Source organism: Mastigoproctus giganteus, chromosome 5 (genome assembly GCF_048544385.1).
Source record: "Mastigoproctus giganteus isolate SK-2022 chromosome 5, ASM4854438v1, whole genome shotgun sequence".
Taxonomy (NCBI): Eukaryota; Metazoa; Arthropoda; class Arachnida; order Uropygi; family Thelyphonidae; genus Mastigoproctus; species Mastigoproctus giganteus.
Genome location: NC_143579.1, coordinates 26,704,965 through 26,724,763, shown reverse-complemented (window position 1 = coordinate 26,724,763; position 19,799 = coordinate 26,704,965). Strand labels below are relative to the sequence as shown.

Here is a 19,799-nt window from a genome sequence, read left to right as displayed (position 1 = left end):
TACAGGGTTGCGATACACTTAAATAGAAAGGTGCAAGAATATTTGCTGATGTTATCGACGCAGCGTTAGGTGTGTCGGAAAACTGCTAGCTTCGGGGGATATTTGTTATTGTTAGTTATTTTGGTTTTTAGGAGCATTAGCAACTAAGGCCATATTGCTCCGGGAATATCCGGTGGTCATTCCCTGACCTTTCCGCATCCTCCGTATTTGGTGGTGACGGGCTCGTCAAGAAGCGTGTGCTACGGACTGCTGCTCCTTCCCACCTGGCTAAGGAGGCGCACCGCCGGGGGGGGGGTACAAGGACTAATAGTTTAACAGTAGCCGCAGGTAGAGGTGAAGGTGATTCTTGCACAACTTCTATTAGAATAAGTAGCGACCTGGAGCGGGGGGTGTTGGGGGTTTCATGGACGGACGGCAGTCATCGTGAAATAGGTGGGTATATGGGATGTGTTAGGGTAACTAGTAATAGGAGCATGTATGCTTGCTTGTATACCAATGCTATAAGTATAGTAAATAAATTTGATGAATTTGAAGTGTTGGTCAAGACATCAAAGGCGGATATTGTTGGGATTGCAGAGACATGGTGTCAGAGATATAAGGAATGCTGAACTGTAATTTGGGGAGTACAATGTGTACAGAAAGGACAGACAGGATAGAAAGGGAGGAGGTGTTATGCTGTTAATTAAGAAAAACATAAAATCAAAAGAAGTGCACCCAGTTGAATAGATGAACAGTGCACTGTTGAGTCAGTTTGGTGTGAGATAAGCACTGCCAAAGCAAAAATAAGAGTAAGAGTGTGTTATACGCCTAATGACTCCAATCAGTACAATGAACAATTGTACAGAGAAATAGAGTGGTCTATTAAATCAGAATGTCTTATAATGGGGATTTTAACTTCCCATACATTGACCGGAACTTGTGGGTTGGTCACTGACACACTAGTCAGACTTTTGTGGATTTATTGGTGATTGTTTTTTGCAGCAGCATGTTCTAGAGGCAATCATAGAGGGTGATACTCTTGATCTGGTTATCAGCAGTGATCATCCGTGTATTAAGAATTTGCAGATAAAGGAACCACTAGGTGGCAGTGATCACATTGTACTGATGTGGGATTTACTTAAAGATTTAATTAATATCAGGGGTAAAGGAAATGGTTTTTGCTTCCGTAAAGGTGAGTACAGTGGTCTCAGAAAGTTTTTAAATTCTGTGCAGTGGGATCAACTGACGATGTTACCAACAGTAAATTCTAAGTGGGAAACATTCAAGGAATTAATCGTGGATGCTACTAGAAGTTTCATACTTATTAAGAAATACGGTTCAAGCTTTAGGCTAAAAGGTTATCAAATGAACTAATGAGACTCGTAACAGAGAAGAAAAATGCATGGGATGCATATAAATTACCAAGCCACTCAGAAGCCTATGGCAGATATAAGCTAGTCTGTAATCAGGTCACAAAGGAGGTTAGGCAGGCGAAGGCAGATTACGAGAAATTCATGGCAAAAGATGCTAAGAAAAACAGCAAGGATTTCTTTTCTTATATAAACACTAAAAGGAAGGGGTTGAATCTGATTGGTCCACTTGACATCGATGTTTCGACTGTTGATGATCCTTCTCAGATAGCAAACAAACTGAATGAGTATTTTGCATCTTCATTCACACATGAGGAATTATTAAGGTTTGAAAATGGTAGAAGGTTATAAAATTGTAGCAGGATACTTAATGATTATGTAATAACTGAGAGCAAAGTGGAAGAGAAACTGTTGAAGTTAAACGTAAGAAAAGCACCTGGGGTAAATGGGATCTATCCAGTTATATTAAAGGAGGCGGCAAAACAACTAAGCAAACCGTTAGCCATAATTATGAGAGAATCCTTGGACTCAGGAGAGGTTTCCACGGACTGGAGATGTGCAAATGTATCCCCAATTCACAAAGAGGGATCGAAGGGTGACACGAGTAATTACAGACCAGTTAGTTTAACTTCTGTTCCGGGAAAAATAATGGAGTCGCTGGTTAAAGATGCATTGCAGACTCATCTAGACAAGACTGCAGCAATAATTCAGATACAGCATGGGTTTGTTAAGGGACAGTCTTGTCTGACAAATCTGAATGGTTATTATGACGTGGTTACGAAGGAACTGGATGCAAAAAATAATTTTTATATCATATATTTGTATTTCAGGAAATCTTTTGACACTGTTGCGCATGGAAGACTATTGTACGAATTGGAGCAGAATGTTATTAAGGGTAAGTTACTACAATGGATAAAAGGATAGTGAAGTGGGAGAAGACAGAGGGTGGTAATCAATGGGTGCTGCTCTTCATGGACTAATGTTATTAGTGGAGTCCCACAGGGTTCGGTGTTGGGTCCACTGTTGTTTTGTATATTTATCAATGATATTGATGAAGGTATATCAGGCTTAATGTAGAAGTTGGCTGATGATACAAAGGTTGGCAGGGTTGTTAATGACAGCAATGGCAGTGTGCTACTGCAACAGGATCTAGATAATTTGGGCAAATGGGCTAAGAAGTGGCAACTGAAGTTTAACCTTGACAAATGCAAAGTACTGCATATGGGTAGAAGTATCCCCAGAGAAACGTACCAACTGTGTGGTACTACACTTAAGGTGGTAAAAAATGAAAAAGATCTGGGATTAATTGTGCAGTCAGATATGAAGTTTTCTGAGCAATGCAGACAGGCTGCCAGGGCAGGTCATGAGGTTTTGTCAATGATACATAGTAATTTTGCTAGCAGGGAAAAGGAGGTGATTGTCCCTCTGTATAAGGCAATGGTCAGGCCACGCCTTGAGTACTGCGTACGGGTCTGGAGGCCTCATTTTAGGAAGAAAGTAGATTTGCTTGAGCGTGTACCGAGAATGGCAACAAGATTGGTGAGGGGAATGAAGGGATCCTCTTGCCAAGAGAGGCTTAAGTTCTGCAAATTGCAGTGGCTGGAGACTACGCACCTGCGCGGTGATCTGATTAAGGTGTGTAAGGCATTGAATCGGTTGAGCACGCTGAATTCTGATGGGATACTTCCACTTGTTCAGATTAAGAACCTAAGGGGGCATAAATTCAAATTAAGAAAGGACAGATGTAGAATAGATGTGCGGAAATTTGCCTTTAGCCAGCGGGGGTTAATTGCTGGAACAAACTTCCATCTGTCCTTGGGGAATTTATTATCGAATTATTATTTTAGAATTGCTCGTAATTAAATACATTAACCCGTATTTGTTTCTGTAAATTGCGTATGTTCTATGGTTTATTTGCCTGTTTGCTGGACGAAAAAACCCCAGTTACTGGGGAGAAAAACCTTGCTATCTACGCCTGAGATCAACTAACTCAGCCACGGAGTGAAAAGAGCCCATTAAAGTTCCTCGCGTCATCGACGGGATTCGACCCTAGGCCTTTTCCACCCGGTGTGGGGAGGACGGTGACGATACCACTGTGCTACCAGCGCAGACATCTGTCCTTGTGGAAGTGGATAGGTTGAATAAATTTAAGGAGGAACTGGACAGGCATTTGGAGGGTATGGTGTGATTTTTTTTTTTTTTTTTTTTGGCTGATGCTGCATAAGCTCATACACTTGGTTTCTTGATGCCACTACTACTAACCCCAGATTCCGGGAGAAAAACCATGGTACCTTCGCTTGAAACCGAAAATTTAGTTACATTGTGATAAACCTCCATAAAGATCCTAACCCTATGAAATAGCAAATTATGAAACTTTTAGGTGTATATATACAGTCATTGGCCAAAAAATTAGAAACTTTGATTTCCTATCTAGTAGGGCTACGTTTTAGCCCGAATTGCTGTCCGTGGCATGGATTCCCTAGGTATCTGTGGGTGAGGGGATTACTTCCACATTGCTCTATTCTTTCACAGGATATTTGTCAGCTGCTGTATCGTGGTCGGTAGAGAACTACGAGACTGAATTGTCCATTCCAACGCGTTGCAGACATTCTAAATTGGATTCAGATCTGGAGAATTAGGCGGCTAGGGTAGTTGTTAGAAATCTCGGAAATGCTCATCAAATCATTCAGCTACAATTTTTGCACTGTGGATAATTGCGTCGTCGTCTTTAAACAGAATATTTCGCAATCTGAGTTTAAACGAAGCATTGCATTGGTCCGATACAACAGAAGGATATTCACTAGAGGTAACAACATCTACTAACTGTACAAGTGGACCCAGCTGTACCAAGAGAACATACTCCATACCACGATACCAGTTCCAGCTGCTTGAGTTGTGGACACGAGACAGACTAGATGCATGGCTTCGTGAGGTTCATGCCACACTTTCAATTTATCATTGGTTCAAAACAATGTAAATGGCGACTTGACATACCACATGATCTTTTTCCACTTTCTAGAGTCCAGTCTGGTGTTGGTGGAACCACTTCAACCGAATCGTTGGATTTTTTACTGAAAGAAGTACCTTTCCTACAGGCACACGACTACTAAATCATAGATTCGACATGTCTCAATCGCTTTAAATGTCACAGCGTTTATAGAAATAGGAGCTGCACGGAAGTGAAAGTATTACAATACCAATTGTAAATAATATTTCAAAAATATATGTGATCCGCAAAAAATATATACAGTAAAATCTCGTTAATACAAACTCGGTTTATACAAAGTACTCGTTTATATGAAGCAATACCATTCCCCTGTGAAAGAGATAGGCTTTTCTATGTAAATATATTTGTTTATTACAAAATTCGGTTAATATGTATTACCTTGTTCTTTTTCACCCCCGTGAGAAATAAATATGTCATTTTGTATGTTTAATACAAATCTTGGCAGAGCGATCCGATTATTGCCCTCGGCTATCTGGCTTCCTACTTCCCGAAGGATGGCACTGACTTCTTTGAAATTAGTTTTGTGTAAACAAAAGCAGTTTATGGTAGCTACAACATTAAGTGCACTGTGAAAAACATCTTTCTGAAGGATGAGTTGTTAAATTAACAAAAGAATAAAAAGTTTTTCTAAGTTATTTTCATGCACTCCCTCGCTCTTCACGAGGTCAGTTGCAATAGTTACCCCTGTTCAAAAAGACTTTTGCTATCGTGTACAGCAATCGCTTTTTTGGGCATTTTATCTGAGCTGATGTCTTTTTCGGAACTTGTATCTTTAAATTAATTTAAAATTTGTTTATATTAAATCTTATCTAGTAATGTTATGGCGACAAATAACACTGATAGACGGACAGAATTAAGCCTGGAAATTAAACTAAAAATTATACAAGAGGCTGATAGGATGGAAAGAAGCAAAACGGACATTGCAAAGGAATATAACATGCTTTTACCTACTTTATCTACAATACTGAAAAACCGAAAAAGACTTGAAGAAGTGCGTGACACTGGAGCAGCGGTGAAAAACAGGAAACGAATTCGTGGTGCAAAAGACGAGGAGCATTAAACAAAACTTTTCGAGTGGTACCAACAAATGCGTGCATCTAATTTGCCAATATAAGGTCCGATTTTGCAAGAAAAATCAAATTATCTAGCCCAGCATCATGGGATTAGCGACTTCAAATGCAGCAGTGACTGGCTCCAAAAATTTAAAGACAGGAATAACTTGGTTTCGCGAAATGTTTGCGGTGAGTCAAGATTAATTGACAAAGAAAAGGCAACAGACTGGTTGTGTTCTGTACGGTCCATCCTTGAAAAATATAAGGTAAAGGCTATTTTTAATCTGGACAAGACAGGTTTATTTTATAATTTGCTGCCAAACAAAACATTTGCTGTTCGAGGAAAGTCTTGTCATGGTGGAAAATTAAGTAAAAAAAGATTCACTATTCTGTTGTGCTGCAATTCAGATTGCAGTACAAAACTACGCCCACTTGTGATTGGTAAGTTTTCCAAGCCAAGATGTTTTTAAGCAGTTAACCAACTTCCCTGTGATTATTAGGCCAATAGAAGTGCTTGGCTTACGGTCAAAATTTTTCAGTCTTGGTTATCAAAATTGGACAGAAGAATGGCTTCAGAAAAAAGGAACATTTTGATGATTGTAGACCGTTGTTACAGCACATTCTACCGAGACACTTAAGTTGATAAATATACGGCTGTTGTTTTTATAGCAATACCACCAATTCAATGCAACCACTGGATCAAGGCATTATTTATAATCTCAAGAGAGCATATAGAGCCCGCCTGATAAGGTACTTGATCCGCAACATAGAAGGAGGGATCAATTTGCAGCCAAATTGGAATGTTTTGGATGCTATCCATAATCTTGTTATTGCTTGGGAAAGTATTACATCAAGTGTAATAATCAACCGCTTCAGAAAGAGTTTGGAGAGAACATCATCGAAAAACATGATCCAGCAGACGAATGTGATAGCAACAGTGAGGAACGGAGGAATTTGGAGGAGGATATGGAATTTGTTAGCGAATTTGAAGAGTTTGTAAAGGTGGATGATGAAGTTGCAACCACTGCATTGCCAACATCAGAAGAGCTGCTGGGTACCAAAAAAAAAACGATGATGTTTTTGTTACCAGCGACAGTGAAAGTGAAGAAGCTCGCACACTGCCATCTAAAAAAGATGCCCAAAATGCATTGAACATAATAGATAATGTGTTGGTCTGCAGTAACATTGATAAAGAAACAACTATGGCAATTGATAACGTCTGTGCTGTAGTTAAAAATGCATATAGGACAAAAACTGTGCAAACAACATTGAATTCTTTCTTTAAATTTAATGGTTTGTTAATTCATTAATTTATTAAAAATTTAATGGTTTGTATGTCTCCTTTTATATTAAGATTGTAATTCTTTTTACTGTGGTACTAAAATATTGTATATACTGTACAATATTTTCAATTTCGTTAATATTGCTTTTCTCTTAGTTTATCATACAAATAAAATAAAATCTTTAAAAAATATGTTATTCCTATTACTGTATTGTTAGACAAGGCTTTGTTTTTATTTTATTTTTGATATTATTATTATTATTATTATTTATTATTCTTCGATATGCAGTATGTACCAAAAAAAAAACAAACAGTAAAATTTTGACAGTTTTGGGTGGACTTCGTTACTACAAACCTCGTTATTACAAAATGTGAAAATTTAGGTCCCTTGAATTTTGTATTAACGAGATTCCACTATATATATATATATATATATATTAGTATTTATTATTATTATTTTTTAATAATATTTTCAATATTTTTATTGACAAGGGCCATGTAATAATGTTTAGACTGGTGCAATTAGGTAACTGAACTGTATGTGTAGTTCAGGGAATTTCTGTGAAGTCGTAGAACGACGTCAAATGAGCTTAACGTGGTGATTACTTTATGTTTCAGTTATTTTTTGTGTTTTATTTGTGATTTAAGATGGACATTCAGTTTTATTATTCGTCTTTTAAAGATCTACCATTCCGACTAATGGATCTTTTGAGGATACTAAATTTATTTTCGCTAAATGCTTGTTTTTAATCAGGTAACTTAACTGAACTAGTTGTGCTGTCAACCAGCGTTGTGTGTTAAAGTAAGTAAAAATGTCGACTTGTAGTAATACAAATACTTGTTTATGTTAGTATGACATGTAATTTGCTTGCTATATATGTAATTACTTCGGTCGTTTAATTGTTTTATTTAACACCTGGTTATTTAAGGATATATGACTACTTCATTTGATTGTCTGCTATTACAAGAATGGTAACTGACTGGTTAAAAGTTATTTAAATAAAGCATATTTTCTAGTCTAATACTGTTTAACTACAGTTCTAGATTTCAGTTAGGTAGGGAAAGCAACCATCCGTATGCACAGTTTATGATTTTTATTTTTGGATGGCATTGTACTAATGCCACTGTCATATCCATATCGCTGTGGATTCGTTATTGTGAAATAACCTGAATGATTCAAGGTGTTGTGATGAGCATTGTCTGCTTAATGAGCAGCCTAATCTGTAAATTAACTCATGATGGAGTAATGTTTTCAAAATGCTTTCGAAGTTGTTTCACAGTTTAAAAGCATAAAACTTTGATTTTTTTTTCTCACCCGAAGTTACCTTGTTGAAAGTACAAAGCAGCTTAGAAGTTTATGCTGCAAATAGGAACCACTTTGCCATATTCATTCACATGTGAATATATAAAACGTTATTAGGAAAACACTTCTTATATAAATAAAATAGGGTAAAAATTAATTCGAAGTTCGTTTTATGCAGTAGTGGGCCCAGGATGTTTTGAAAGGGGGGGGCATTTTGAACTAATAAAATCCTCTGGGCCACTTCCTTTTATTTCAAGAGGCATATGGACAAATACAAATGATTGAAAGTTTGTGCTAATGTTATTTACAAACATGGTAATGTAAAGTTTAGTGTTCAGTGTGAATGAGTTACATTCAGTTTACTGCTTTGTAATTAAGACCATGGGGTTCCAGAAACTCTCTGGGTAATTCTTCACCAATTAGTAATACTGTAGTCACTAATTTTGAACCAGCAGAAAAGTCACCGGGACTTTCAAACAAATTTCCCAATATGGCTGGAGCATAGTAAAAAGTAAGTGAGATAGACTCCAGTGCCTTTTAATTGAGCCACACTGAATTTTCAAATCATAGTTAACAAAAACAACCAACCAAGTTTATTCCCAATCCAACAATATATGTTAATTTAGGTGGTAGGTATCACAACACAAATATGGCAAAAAGAAAATTTTATGAAAAAGTTTGTTTAAAATAAAATTAAATACAAGGTCTTCAAAATCAAAAAACACAATAATGATTTTTTTAAAACTAATCTTCAATTCTATTAAATGTTAAAAACTATAAATTTAATCTGATTTACATGGTTAATTCTGAGGATCACAGAGCTTTAATCATCATGGAGCAGTAAAAAAGAAAGAAAAAGAAATCCACATTATTTTTGTCATAGAAGGGGTGTAACCCCTTTAGCTCTTGTCTGGGACTACCCAGATAATTTATGTATGCAATTTTATTTATGTTGAATGACGATTTTTCCTGAGCAAGGATTTGACACAAATCCTCAATACTCTTAGTGTTGAACTTTAATTGTGTTGATCTTTAATTTACTCTTAGTAAATTTACTAATTCTGATGTGGAATCAGAAAAATATTTCCACCCTTTAAGAGAAATGAATGATACTTATATTGCAATACAAGATCTTTTACTCAACAGGACAATCAAAATAGTTAGTACAATTGGGAAGGACCATGTAAATCAGATTAAATTTATAGTTGTTAACATTTAACACAATTAAAGATTATTTTTTAAAAATTCATTATTATTTGTGTTTTGTTTGATTTTGAAGTCCTTGTATTTCATTTTATTTTAAATATAAACATTTTCATAAAAATTTCTTTTTCTTTTCAGCATATTTGTATTGTGATACCTACCGCCTAAATTAACATATATTGTTGGATTGGGAATAATCTTGCTTGTTTGTTTTTGTTAACTAAGATTTGAATATTCAGTGTGGCTCAGTTAAAAGGCACTGGAGTCTATCTCACTTACTTTTTACTATGGTCCAGCCATATTGGGAAATTTGTTTGAAAGCCATGTGATTGTTTGCTTCTGGTTCAAAATTAGTGGCTATTATTAATTGGTGACAAATTACCCAGAGAGTTTCTGGATCCCATGATTCTTAATTACAAAGCAGTAAACTTAATGTAACTCGTTCACACTGAACACTAAACTTTACATTGCCATGTTTGTAAATAACATTAGCACAAACTTTCATTCGTGTGTATTTGTCCATATGCTTCTTGAAAGAAAAGCAAGCGGCCCATAGGATTTTATTAGTTCAAAATGCAAATATGTATCGGTATATGAAAATAGTTACATTGTTAAAGAAACTCAACAGTGAGACTTCAGGAAGTGTCTGAATTGTATATGATATATTTGAAAGAGCATATAATTTTATTTATACTTTCTATGCAATATAATATGTACGGTTAGTTAGCCATATGAGTAAATAGTTTATTAACACAAATTACATGACTAGCCATTTTAATGAGATCACATTGGACCTGGTTACTAACTCAAGAAGTAAAACAACATAAATTTAGATTAAGGGGATACACAAATCATTATATATGCAACATAAGGAATTATGTTAATTCTCAGTTACATAATGGTGTCACTGCGAAATATCAATCACATATTAATTATTGGGTCAAAATTAAAAGGGTATAATTCTCTCTCTACCTTCCTAAAAATCAAGTTTTTTGCATGTGTAATTTTGTGAAAACATCACGGACCAGTGCAGTACTGGCATTCTTGCAGCTGATTTTGTAGAATGGTGGTAGTGGTGTACACATTGTGGTGTTAGTCCAAAAAGAAATAAATATATATATATATATATATATATATATATATAATTCACAAAAATAAATTAATACATAAGCCAGTAGCATGGCAAAACTGTAGAGTGAAAATTAACATAAAAATTAAATCAACAGGGAGAGGGAAAGTAAAGGTGACAAGACAGAAACTTTAGCCGAAAGTCCCCAAATTTCCCTGTTGATTTAATTTTTATGTTAATTTTCACTCTACAGTTTTGCCATGCTTACTGGCTTATGTATTAATTTATATTTATGAATTATGTACTGAGCATCATGTGGAGGATGTACATTTTGCTGCCTCTAATGATAGCTTAATATCTATTTATTTTTCTTATTTTCTTATTTCATGTTATTACATTCTAACTTTTAAGGCCATTATTCAAATATACAGTGTGTCTCAAAAATATTGGTACAAACATTTAGGGGAGGTAGGTAACATCTAAAGGAATGTGAATCACATAGGAACCCATAACTGAAAATGTCACCCTAAGTTGGTAGACGGCGCTGTTCATCAGTTTGCGAGAGGGAAATTTTCTGGTTTACTTATTCAAGCAGTAGTCGCCGCACGAAGAGCATGCATCGATATATGAACTGTGAGCTGGAAGACTACCAGCACACGTGCCGTTGCCTCTGCCTTAGGAGTGTCTCGTTGCAGTGTACAGCGTGTCTGGCACAACAATTCCTTACACCCCTTTCATCTCCAAAGGGTTCAGTTACTGCTCCCCAAGGTCATCTTGCACATGTGGCTTTTGCACAGTGGTTTCTCCAAGAAAGTGTTCAAGACTTGAATTTTCCTGCCTATGTTTTGTTCACGGATGAGGCTTATTTCACTCGGGAAGGCTTATTCAATCAGCACAATGCTCATGTGTGTTCTCACGACAACCTACACGGTGTGCACCCCAATGCGACACAACATCGCTTCGCAATAAATTTGTGGGCAGGTATGGTTGGTGACTGCTTAGTCAACCCATACCTGTTACCATCCCGCATGAACTCCGCTGAATATCAGATCTTTCTTGAACAAGTTCTACCAGGGTTACTTGACAATGTTCCAGCAAATGTGAGACGCAACATTTGGTTTCAACATGACGGGGTGCCTGCCCATTATGGAAGGTGTGTTCGTTACCATTTGAACAGGCATTTTGGGCGTCGATGAATTGGCCGTGGTGGACCAGTTGCCTGGCCCCCACGCTCACCTGATTTATCGAGCCTTGATTTCTTTTTGTGGGGGGGGTCCCTCAAATCTATCGTGTATGAATCACCTGTGGAGATGGAAATGGATCTCGTGGCGAGACTCGTCCACGCTGCTGCTACTGTCAAAGAAACGCCAGGTGTGTTCGACCGTGTCTGCCAATCCATGCTGCGTCGGTGTCACACATGCATCGCGTCTCATGGTGGAACCTTTGAGCATCTGTTGTAACATCATGAAATGCATCCATCTCGTACTCCATTGTTAATATTATGTCAAATAAATGTTTGCCACTAATTACTGTCTTGTGTCATTCTGCTTCTTGTGCCTCTGCTAATACTTTCCCATGACATTTCCGGTTATGGGTTCCTATGCGATTCACATTCCTTTAGATGTTACCCACCTCCCCTAAACGTTTGTACCAATATTTTTGAGACACCCTGTATATATAAACACACACAATACACACTTTTTATTTATTTTTAAAACATAAACATAATAAATTAATAATAATAGTAATTTTTAATATATATATATATATATATATATAGAAAATTATTTTAATGTTATGTGCAAATCTTTAATTTAACTTATGCTAATAATGAAAATACCGTGTACCCTGGGAGCGATGTATGTTGAATAAAGGGGGGAAGAACGGAAAAGAGTAACGTTATAAACAAAGTGCGAATTTTGAAAAATGTAAAATTTGAAAAGAACGAAAATAGAAATAGCAGATTATTGAAAAGAACGACCAAAGTAGAAATAGCATTGCAGTATCTTTCATAATTTCTGTGTCTTCTTCAGAGGTCATCCACCTAAATTATGAAAAAGAACAGCAATACTCTTACTTCTGTTTCTGACATGTTCTGTATGTCAAAAAAACACGTGTACGCGGACACGTTGTAAAAAATAATTTAGAATATAAATTTTGAAAAAATAAAATACAAGTTAAGCAAAAATATTATTCCAAAGTATAACATACAGAACATGGAATAATATTTTTGCTTAACTTGTATTTTATTTTTTCAAAATTTATATTCTAAATTATTTTTTACAACGTGTCCGCGTACACGTGTTTTTTTGACATACAGAACATGTCAGAAACAGAAGTAAGAGTATTGCTGTTCTTTTTCATAATTTAGGTGGATGACCTCTGAAGAAGACACAGAAATTATGAAAGATACTGCAATGCTATTTCTACTTTGGTCGTTCTTTTCAATAATCTGCTATTTCTATTTTCGTTCTTTTCAAATTTTACATTTTTCAAAATTCGCACTTTGTTTATAACGTTACTCTTTTCCGTTCTTCCCCCCTTTATTCAACATACATCGCTCCCAGGGTACACGGTATTTTCATTATTAGCATAAGTTAAATTAAAGATTTGCACATAACATTAAAATAATTTTCTATATATACATTATGGTTGTAGGGTACCTTTGCTCTTGCAGTGTCCCTGATCCATAATTCATATTATTGATATTCCATTTTATCTCTATTCAAATTCAAATCCATTTTCTTTCTTTACTTAATTTTAATTTTTATTCATAATTATATATATATATATATATATATATATATATCTATTTATGTTATATATAATTAGCATTAGCATTAGCATTAGTAGAGGCATTTGATGCAAGAAAGCAAGCTTATGCAGCATCAGCCAAAAAAAAAAAAAAAAAAAACCCACTTCCACTTCACCCCTCTGTTTGTTCCAAATACCTGTCCAGCTGAGCCTTAAACTTATTTAGGCTATCAACCTCCACTACAAGGGATGGAAGTCTGTTCCACCAACCAACCACCTGCTGGCTAAAGGCAAATTTCCTCACGTCTATCCTACATCTGTCTTTCCTCAATTTGAATTTATGCCCTCTCAGGTGATTTTTCTGAGCTAGAGGAAGAATCCTATCAGCATTGAGCATGCTTAAACCATTCAAGGCTTTATACACCTCTATCAGATCACCTCGATGGTGCTAGTCTCCAGACACTGTAATTTGCAAAACTTAAGCCTTTCTTCGTAAGAGCACCCCTTTGTTCCATTCACTAATCTTGTTGCCCTTCTCTGTACTCATTCCAGCAGCTCTACATCCTTCTTGAAATGAGGCCTCCAGACCTGTATACAGTACTCTAGGTGTGGCCTGACCATTGCCTTATACAATGGAATAATCACCTCCTTATCCCTGCTGGAAAAATTCCTGTGTATCATTGACAATACTCCATGAGCTACTCTTGCAGCCCGTCTGCACTGCTCAGAGAACTTCATATCTGCCTGCACAACCACCCCCAAGTCCCTTTCATTCTCTACCACTGTCAGTGTAGTATCACAGAGTTGATACGTTGCTCTGGGGTTGCTGTTTCCCATGTGTAGTACTTTACGTTTGTCAATGTTAAACTTCATTTGCCACCTCTCAGCCCATCTGCTCAACCTTTCCAGATCCTGTTGCAGCAGCATAGTGTCAGTAGTGTCCTTGACAACCCTGCCAACCTTTGTATCATCTGCAAACTTGGACATTAAGCTTGATATACCATCATCAATATCATTTATAAATACAGAAAACAATAATGGACCCAACACTGAGCCCTGAGGGACTCCACTAATAACATTAGTCCACGATGAGCAGTGTCCATTGATTACCACTCTCTGTCTTCTACCCCTCAACCACCCCTTTATCCATAGCAGCAATTTGCCTCCAATGTCACACTGCTCCAGTTTGTGTAGCAGTCTTCCATGTGCAACAGTATCAAAAGCCTTTCTAAGATCCAAGTATATAATATCAAAGTTTAGCATTTAGCATTAGCATTAGTAGAGGCACATGATGCAAGAAAGCAAGCTTATTCAGCATCAGCCAAAAAAAAAAGAAAAAAAAAAAAAACAACCACTACTCCCATTTCACCCCTCAATTCGTTCGAAATACCTGTCCAGCTGAGCCTTAAATTTGTTTAGGCTATCAACTTCAACAACAAGCGATGGAAGTCTATTCCACAAACCAACTGCCTGCTGGCTAAAGGGGAATTTCCGCACATCTATCCGACATCCGTCCTTCCTCAATTTGAATTTATGCCCTCTCAGGTGATTATTCTGAGCAAGAGGAAGAATTCCATCGGCATTGAGCATGCTCAAGCCATTCAAAGCCTTGTACACCTCTATCAGATCACCTCGGCGATGCCTAGTCTCCAGGCTCTGTAATTTGCAAAATTTAAGCCTTTCTTCGTAAGAGCAACCCTTTGTTCCATTCACTAATCTTGTTGCCCTTCTCTGTACTCGTTCCAGCAGCTCTACATCCTTCTTGAAATGAGGCCTCCAGACCTGTATACAGTACTCAAGGTGTGGCCTGACCAATGCCTTATACAAGGGAATAATCACATCCCTGTCCCTGCTAGAAAAATTCCTGTATATCATTGACAAGACACCATGAGCTACCCTTGCAGCTCGTCTGCACTGCTCAGAGAACTTCATATCTGCCTGCACAACTACCCCCAGGTCCTTTTCATTCTCTACCACTGTCAGCGTAGTACCACAGAGTTGATACGTTGATCTGGGGTTACTGTTTCCCATATGTAGTACTTTACATTTGTCAATGTTAAACTTCATTTGCCACCTCTCAGCCCATCTGCTCAACCTTTCCAGATCCTGTTGCAGCAGCATAGTATCAGTAGTGTCCTTAACAACCCTGCCAACCTTTGTATCGTCTGCAAACTTGGACATTAAGCCTGATACACAATCATCAATATCATTTATAAATACAGAAAACAACAATGGACCCAACACTGAACCCTGAGGAACTCCACTAATAACATTAGTCCACGTTGAGCAGTGTCCATTGATTACCACTCTCTGTCTTCTGCCACTCAACCATCCCTTTATCCATAGCAGCAATTTGCCTCGAATGCCACACTTCTCCAATTTGTGCAGCAGTCTTCCATGCGCAACAGTATCAAAAGCCTTTCTAAGATCCAAATATATAATATCAAAGTTATTCCCTGCATCCAGTTCTTTTGTGACTACATCATAGTATCCAATCAAATTGGTCAGACAAGACCTGCCCTTAACAAACCCATGCTGTGTCTGAGCTATAACTGAATTCTTGTCCAGATGATCCTGCAGTGCTTCTTTAACCAGTGCCTCCATTAATTTTCCTGGAACCGAAGTTAAACTAACAGGTCTATAATTACTTGTGTCAGCCTTTGATCCTCCTTTGTGAATTGGGGTTACATTTGCACATCTCCAGTCCATGGGTACCTCCCCTGAGTCCAAAGAAGCTCTCATAATTATGGCTAGGGGTTTGCTTACTTCCTTTGCTGCCTCCTTTAATATAACTGGATAGATCCCATCCACCCCGGGTGCCTTTTTTATGTTTATCCTCAACAATTTCTCCTCCACTTTCCTCTCAGTTATTAGAAAATCATCTAGCTCACTGCCAATGTTTACTTCACCTACGACATTCCCCTTCCTGAATAACTCCTCATGTGTGAATGTAGATGCAAAATACTCGTTTAGATTGTTAGCCACCTGAGCTGGATCCTCAACTGTTGAACCATCAACATCCAGTGGACCAATCTGATTCATCCCTTTCCTTCTTGAGTTTAAATAAGTAAAGAACTCTTTTCTGTTTTTCTTTGCATCCTTTGCCAAGGATTTCTCATAATCTGCCTTTGCCTGCCTAATCTCCTTTGTGACTTGGTTACAGACCAACTTATATCTATCATAGGCTTCCACGTCACCCATTAATTTGTATGTATCCCATGCATTTTTCTTCTCTGCCATATGTCTCATTAGTTCATCTGACAACCATTTAGGCCTGAACCTTGAACAATATTTCTTGGTTGGTATGTAAAGCCTGGTAGCTTCCAAGATTAGTTCCTTGAATGCTTCCCATTTTGAATTTGCTGTTGGTAACATCATCAGTTGGTCCCACTGTATAGAATTTAAATACTGTCTCAGACCAGCATAGTCTCCTTTACGAAAGCAAAAACCCTTCCCTTTACCTCTGATGGTAGTTACCTCCTTGAGTAAATCCCACTTGAGCACACTGTGATCACTGCCACCCAGTGGTTCATTTATCTGCAGATTCCTAATGCATGAAGAATCACTACTGATAATCAGATCAAGAGTATTACTCCCTCTAGTTGCCTCCCGAACATGCTGGTGTAGAAAACAATCATCCAATAAATCCACAAAAGCCTTGCTAGTGTGTGAGTGACCAACCCACAAATTCCAGTCAATATCTGGGAAATTAAAATCCCCCATTATAAGACTCTCTGATTTACTGGCCCACTCTATTTCCCTGTACAGTAACTTATTATACTCATCAGAGTCATTAGGCCTATAGCACACTCCTACTCTCAATTTTGATTTACCTATGCTTATGTCACACCAAACTGACTCAACACTGCACTGTCGAGCGATGTCAACTGGCTTCACTTCCTTGGATTTTATGTGTTTTTTAACTAATAGCATAACCCCTCCTCCCTTCCTATCCTGTCTATCCTTTCTGTAGACGTTGTACTCCCCAAATTCCAGTTCTGCATTCCTTATATCTGTGTGACACCACGTCTCTGATATCCCAACAATATTTGCCTTTGATGTTTTGAGTAATACCTCAAATTCATCAAATTTATTTACTAAACTCCTAGCATTAGTGTACACGCAAGTATAAATGCACCTGTTTCTATTCTTAGCTACCCTAACACAACCCATGTGTTTACTTGTACCGCAATGACTTCCAGCAGTCTCTGAAATATCCTGCATCTTGTTTTTCAGGCTTCTGCTCATTCCAATAGAAGCAGTGCAAGAATCTCTTTCACCTCTGCCCGTGGCTACTGTTAATCCATTAGTCTTTGTCTCCCCCCAAGCTAGCAGTTTTCCGACCCACCTAACACTGCCTTGATAGCATCAGCAAATATTCTTGCACCCTTTCTATTTAAGTGTATCCCATCCCTGTAGAAGCAATCTCTCCTGTTAACAAGTACAGTCCAGGCTGAAAAAAATTCTACCCCTTCAGCCTTGCACAATCTTTCCAGGGCCGAATTGATCGACAAGGCTCTCATCATATACTCCCTCCTATCGTGTCTGGGCAGAATTGCAGACACTTTCAAATTCAACCCTACTTCACGGCTTTTTTTCAACAGTGACCTGTACTTGTTAAGTAATTCCGCTGGTCTCCTACTCTTAATATCATTAGTGCCAACGTGTACAACTATATCACCTTTTGTGCCCTTAAAAGATGATATCTGCTCTACAACGTCATCAACCTTTGCCCCTGGCAGACATACCCTGGTCCTGTTCCACCTATCCTTTTTACAAAGCATGTTCCCCGTTTCCCTGACAATTGAGTCACCAACAACTACTAGTTCCTGTTGGACCAGCGCATTCTGCCTTGGGGGCTGCCTCTGTGTTGCAAGATGACCAAGTCCAAGCTCTGGTGTTGATGTGGGCAGCTGAGAGCTTGATGGGCCCCTCAATTTATTTCCTTCGAGGGCATCCACCCTGTCCTTCAAGGTCTCATATAGGCCCATAACAACGCCGAGTTGTCGCCTAATTTCCTTGCACTCCTTGCATCGTGCACACACAAAGACATCCCCCATGGCAGTATCATGTCCCGTACCCGATTGCTCCGCAAACATCAAGCAAACAGTGCATCTTAAAAGGCCGTGATTCAGGGGGCAACCGCCCCCCTCAGTTCTCCCCTGAGTCACAGCACTCCCATTAGCTTGAGCCTTTTGCTTTGCTGCTCTGGTCAGAGTCATGATTTCGATTTAAATGTCAATAAAATTGCAATTTCAGAACAAAATTAAAACCTTAAACTTGTATCTTAACACAGTTATAACGCTATATTTATTTTTCGGTATCGAGTGTTATCTGCGAGTTCCCTTTATATAACTTCCGTATCAAGTATGTATTAATTATTTGCTACGTTTGTACTCTAAGTCGTTATATATATATAGTTAAAAGTACAATTTAATTGACAATGAAGTTTAACAAGATTAATAGATGTACTGATTAATTGACAATATTATATTATGCACTATACTATACAAAGCTAATGCTATCGAATTCCGGATATGCTGTATCGCGCTTCAGTAACGAGTGTTATCTACGAAATCCCTTTATATAACTTCTGTATCAAGTTATGTATTAATTATTTATTTTTACTAATTATTTATGTTCCGTAACCTAAGTGGTTATATGTATAGTTAAAATTACAATTTAATTGCCAATGAAGTTCGACAAGATTAATAGATTTTACTGATTAATTTTCACGTAGCAATGGCGGCCGTTTATGAACGGTAAACACGTGGATTTGATACCCTTTCCGATACTAAGTAATACCTACAAAATCTCTATCTAAGTTATTTTAACTTTAAGTACCGTAAATAGGAATATAAAGCTACTCTAGAAATAAGTTAATATGTCAATTTAAACTAATAAAGTAGAAAATAAATCAGAAAAAACTTCTCTATTCCAAGAGCGGCAGAAAGGCACGTCCGCACAGGAAATCCTCGACCTCAGATCCCCTGTTATTCCCTGCATCCAGTTCTTTTGTGACTGCATCATAATATCCAATCAAGTTGGTCAGGCAAGACTTCCCCTTAACAAAACCATGCTGTGTCTGAGCTATAACTGAAGTCTTGTCTAAATGATCCTGCAGTGCTTCTTTAACCAGTGCCTCCATTAATTTTCCTGGAACAGAAGTTAAGCTCACAGGTCTATAATTACTTGTGTCATCCTTTGATCCTCCTTTGTGAATTGGGGTCACATTTGCACATTTCCCCTGAGTCCAAGGAAGCTCTCATAATTATGGCTAAGGGTTTGCTTACTTCCTTTGCTGCCTCCTTTAATATAACTGGATAGATCCCATCCACTCCGGGTGCCTTTCTTGTGTTTATCTTCAACAGTTTCTCCTCCACTTTACTCCCAGTTATTTCAAGATTCTGTAGCTTACTGCTAGAGTTGAATACACCTCTGGCATTCCCCTTGCTGAATAACTCCTCATGTGTGAATGTCGATGCAAAATATTCATTTAGTTTGTTAGCTACCTGAGCAGGATCATCAACAATTGACCCATCAATATCAAGTGGACCAATCTGATTCATCCCCTTCCTTCTAGAGTTAACATAAGTAAAGAACTCTTTGCTGTTTTTCTTTGCATCCCTTGCCAAGGATTTCTCGTAATCTGCCTTTGCCTGCCTAACATAATACATATGTATAAACAAATGTATATCATCAGTGCACTTGGCAGGGTTGCTGACCCACTAAGTGCGATCACCATGGAAAAATTGAGAACGCCTGCAAGGCAAAAGCAGA

The 19,799-nt window shown here is 37.7% G+C and overlaps 1 protein-coding gene across 1 annotated transcript in view; it reads left to right on the top strand.

Annotated features, from left to right (window-relative positions):
• The first annotated feature begins 7,218 nt into the window (after window positions 1–7,218).
• Window positions 7,219–19,799, top strand: part of LOC150085256 (ubiquitin-associated protein 1) — a 101,274-nt gene continuing 88,693 nt past the window's right edge. Inside the window, exon 1 of the mRNA XM_090373117.1 lies at window positions 7,219–7,492. The gene's annotated coding sequence lies outside the window, so the exon portion shown is untranslated. The remainder of the gene's footprint in view (window positions 7,493–19,799) is intronic.